The sequence below is a fragment of the Salmo salar genome, chromosome 14, assembly GCF_965601325.2.
Source record: "Salmo salar chromosome 14, fSalSal1, whole genome shotgun sequence".
Taxonomy (NCBI): domain Eukaryota; kingdom Metazoa; phylum Chordata; class Actinopteri; order Salmoniformes; family Salmonidae; genus Salmo; species Salmo salar.
Window position 1 is genome coordinate 14,596,378 of NC_138304.1, and position 5,389 is coordinate 14,601,766.

Here is a 5,389-nt window from a genome sequence, read left to right on the forward strand (position 1 = left end):
CTCTCTACCAATACACATTATACACTGAGTGTACAAAATATTAAGAACACCTTCCTAATATATATATATATATATATTCTTTAACCTGTCTCCTCCCCTTCATCTGCACTGATTGAGGTAGATAGATGATGTGACATCAATAAGGGCTCATAGCTTTCACCTGGTCAGTCTATGTCATGGAAAGAGCAGCTGTTATTAATTTGTACACTCAGTGTACGTAGGTTCATTCGAAGAACCTGCCAGACATTTCTTGAATCTATTAAAATGTGGTAGCCTTACAAAAGAGAAATGAAGATGTGTCACATGAAATGGAAGTAGGCGTAACAGCTAGAATATCAGTTAGCAGAAATAATTTGCCGGTGGAAATGACATCTAATTGTGTAGGCTATGGACAATAAACTATTGTCAAGTGTGTTCTGGGTTGTCACACTTCAATAAGCATTCCTGGATAGCAATGATTCATAAAACATAATTGCACACAGTCTCACTGCTTATTAGTTCATATGAGTGAATTAAACTATACTTTAAAACAATTGTTGTTTGAATAGTGAACAATACAGCAATAATGTAGAGTACACCCTTCAAGGTGAGGTACAGACTAATGGAGAAATCTACATAAAAAATAAAGTCCCAAACTTGTCTCTTCATTGCAGTGTGATATATTTTCTAGATTGACAATGAGGCATTCACAGTCAATCTTCAAATCAAATCAAATTTGATTTGTCACATGCGCCGAATACAACAGGTAACTTTACCGTGAAACGCTTACATACAAGCCCTTAACCAACAACGCAGTTTTAAGAAAATACCTACAAAAAAGTAACAAATAAAAGTAACAAATAATTAAAGAGCAGCAATAAAATAGCAATAGCGAGACTATATACAGGGGGTACTGGTACAGAGTCAATGTGCGGGGGCAGCGGTTAGTCGAGGTAATTGAGGTAATATGTACATTAGGTAGAGTTATTAAAGTGACTATGCATAGATAATAACAGAGAGTAGCAGCCGTATAGAAGGGGGGGGCGCAATGCAAATAGTTTGGGTAGCCATTTGATTAGATGTTCAGGAGTCTTATGGCTTGGGGGTAGAAGCTGTTAAGAAGCCTCTTGGACCTAGACTTGGACCTCTGGTACCGCTTGCCGTGCAGTAGCAGAGAGAAAAGTGTATGACTAGGGTGATTGGAATCTTTGACAATTTTTAGGGCCTTCATCTGACACAGCCTGGTGTAGAGGTCCTGGATGGCAGGAAGCTTGGCCCCGGTGATGTAATGGGCCATACTCACTACCCTCTGTAGTGCCTTGTGGTCAGAGGCCGAGCAGTTGCCATACTAGGCAGTGATGCAACCCGTCAGGATGCTCTTGATGGTGCAGCTGTAGAACCATTTGAGGATCTGAGGACCCATGCCAAATCTTTTTAGTCTCCTGAGGGGGAATAGGTTTTGCCGTGCCCTCTTCACGACTGTCTTAAGACAACAATCTTAAAGCAGCAAACAGCAGTTGAAACAATAACAGCCCACTACCGTTTCGGGATAACATGGGGGAATGGGGCTGGAGAAATGTAACCACTCAAATTCAAAGGCAGAGCTGTGGATGCAAGGACCGACCATCCCATGATATCAAAATGACAGTTTTAACTGTGTTTATTATGCTATACAATGTGTGTCTACATTTACTTTGTTTACAAACATTGGAGTAAAGTAAGCTTATTTTGGCTTCTGATACGTTTGGACTAAGCTCATGAGGAATTTAGAAGTAATATTCATCAAGAATCAATGGGTACATATAATTCATTTATACGTCTAAAAATGGATGTAGCATCTGCTGATTGCCCCTTTAAGCGATTACTTATTTGCCAAGTTCCACTATTTTACTATGGAAATAATGGACCTTTAATGTTCCGCCAACATCTTCATTGTCTCTTACTCATAGACCAAGTTGACCACACTGCTGTTCTCACCCTGGCCTGGTAAGACACATTTTTATTGGTTCTGACCTACTGATCTTTTGTATCTCATGGTTGCTATCCAGGGGCTATTCAAACAAGCCTGGAAACTGAAAAATGTATATGCATTGTATTCATTTATTTTTCATGAATTCGTTTTTATTGATTTCAATTGAATAAATCCTTTATTTAGCCCATATATTATTGAGATTATTTTACAATGATGACCTGGGGTGGGTTAGTTTGGTAGTTATCATTAATATGACACAATTCATTGAATGCTTTAAATACCAGACTTTCTATGTATAGTAGCAGTGGTGGAAAAAGTACTCAATTGTCAAACTTTAGTAAAAGTAAAGATACCTTAATAGAAAATGACTTAAAAGTGAAAGTCACCAAGTAAAATACTACTTGAGTAAAAGTCTAAAAGTATTTGGTTTTAAATATACTTAAGTATCAAAAGTAAATGGAATTGCTAAAATGCACTTAAGTATCGAAAGTAAAAGTATTAAAAAATTATAATTCCTTAAACTGGATGACACAATTTTCTTGCTTTTTTATTGACAGAGCCAGGGGCACACTCCAACGCTCAGACATAATTTACAAACAAAGCATTTGTGTTTAGTGATTCCGCCAGATCAGAGGCAGTAGGGATGAGCAGGGATGTTGTCTTGTGTGAAGTGTGTGAATTGGATCATTTTCCTGTCAAAATGTAACATGTGCTTTTGGGGGTTAGGGAAAATGTATGGAGTAAAAAGTATATTATTTTCTTTCAGAATGTAGTGAAGTTTGTCGTCGAAAGGAGTAGACCAAAGTGCAGCAGGTCAAGTGCTCATGATAAATACTTTATTTTAACTCAGAACACTATACAACGGAACCACGAACGTCACATTCTGCAGGCTACTAAGCTATGCAAAAACAAGATCCCACAAACCCAAGTGGGGGAAGAAAAAAAAAAACTACTTAAGTATGATCTCCAATTAGAGACAATGAGGACCAGCTGCCTCTAATTGGAGATCATCCCAAACAAACCCAACATAGAAATAGAAAACTAGAACCTAAACATAGAAATACAACACATAGAAAAACACCCCCTGTCACGCCCTGACCACTCTACCATAGAAAATAACTTACCATGGTCAGGACGTGACAGAAGTAAAAGTACAGATACCCCAAAAAACTACTTAAGTAGTACTTTAAAGTATTTTCACTTAAGTACTTTACACCACTGTATAGTAGGCCACCCTTCATTTCAACTCCCCAAACTGTTGTCATCCAATCATCAATTTTGTAATTTACAGGTAATGATGTCTAATAGGACTTGTCTCCCTGGAAACTCTACCACAGAATGCTTCGATCCAATCTCTCTTAGTTCTTCTGTGGGACCTGCTGTGGGTCTGCCTCTGTTCTTCATAGTGCTGGGAGTAGTGATTGCACTGGTGTTCACCCAGCGCAGTAAATTGAGGAGCATGTCACAGTTAAATCAATTGAAGAGCACAGAGGTCAAACCATGTCAGTCTGAGCGTTCCCAATACACAGCCATGGTCAGACCACCACCTGCTGATCATAGCTCTATCTACGAGAACGTCACTGACTCCAACAAGACAGCCAGAAACATAAACAGGTCAGGTAGGCTACAGGATGATACGTTTGGGTTGATTTGTATTGAAATGTTCAAACAAAATGGACTGTAAATGGAAGTTGATTAGGTTTCATTTGCCTTTTGTAAACTCTTCATTTTCTAGATCTCCTGTATCTCTTTAATTTCACATTTTATTTGTTTTAATCCTGCTGTGTATCAATTGAGGAAAATGTTGACCACATGAAATTGAGCACACATATGCCATGTTTGTTGTGGTGCAACTGTGCAGGGAAAGCACATTCTGATGTTGGCTCACCTGTCTACTCATCTCTACAGGTCACCTATGGAACCCGAGGATGTATACCTGCAGTGTGATTCATCCGATGACGCAATTTACAGCAACGACCTGCCGTGTAGCTTGGCCGTGCTGCCTGCTGACATTGAGGAGGACGACCTTTATATAATGCCAGATGCTTTATAGGTACAGGCACAAACATGACCCTATCAAGTCCAGACTGAGTCATCTTTTCATAGGACAGGAAGGGGAATCAAAAGAAAAGATGCAATATGCTTGTCTTTTATGTTTTAGCCACCTTTGAAGTAAAATTTGGCCACATGACAAAATAGGCAAATTTGTCTTCATTCGATTGTTTTGCTTTGTTTAAAGGCCAAGCACAGTAAAAATTCTGTTTGCCTGTGTTTTACATCATACTGTACAACAGCTGATAAAACTAACACTGTAAATGAGTGAAAAAGCTATTTTCCCCCATTTTAATTGCAATCTAATGGCAATCTACAGTAACATTCTTTATTGTTACTCAGAAATGATTTGATATTGATATAAAAAAAGAGCTGCATTCGGCCTTTAACAGACTGAAAAGTATGTTATTCTGTTATTGTACATTGTAAATATTTTAAGAGGCACCTGCTAGGTTAAGAACAACACCTTTTTTGGGCAAATTGAATCACAAGTAGCAGTGAAGCCCTAAATATATACAGTTGAAGTCGGAAGTTTACATACACCTTAGCCAAATACATTTATAGTCAGTTTTTCACAATTCCTGACATTTAATCCTTGTAAAAATTCCCTGTCTTAGGTCAGATCACCACGTTATTTTAAGAATGTGAAATGTCAGAAAAATAGTAGAGAGAATGATTTATTTCAGCTTTTATTTATTTTTATTTCAGCTTTCATCGCATTCCCAGTGGATCAGAAGATTACATACACTCAATTAGTATTTGGTAGCATTGCCTTTAAATTGTTTAACTTGGGTCAAACGTTTCGGGTAGCCTTCCACAAGCTTCCCACAATAAGTTGGGTGAATTTTGGCCCATTCCTCAAATCAAATCAAATTTGATTGGTCACAAACACATGGTTAGCAGATGTTAATGTGAGTGTAGCGAAATGCTTGTGCTTCTAGTTCCGTAATATCTAACAATTTCACAACAACTACCTTATACACACAAGTGTAAAGGAATGAATAAGAATATGTACATATAAGTATATGGATAAGCGATGGCCATGCGGCATAGGTAAGATGCAGTAGATGGTATAGAGTACAGTAGATACAAATGAGATGAGTAATGTAGGGTATGTAAACATTACATAAAGTGGCATTGTTTAAAGTGACTAGTGAAACATTTATCACATCCAATTTTTAATTATTAATGTGGCTAGAGATATGAGTCAGTATGTTGGCAGCAGCCACTCAATGTTAGAGATGGCTGTTTAACAGTCTGATGGCCTTGAGATAGAAGCTGTTTTTCAGTCTCTCGGTCCCAACTTTGATGCACCTGTACTGACCTCGTCTTCTGAATGATAGCGGGGTGAACAGGCAGTGGCTCGGGTAGTTGTTGTCCTTGATG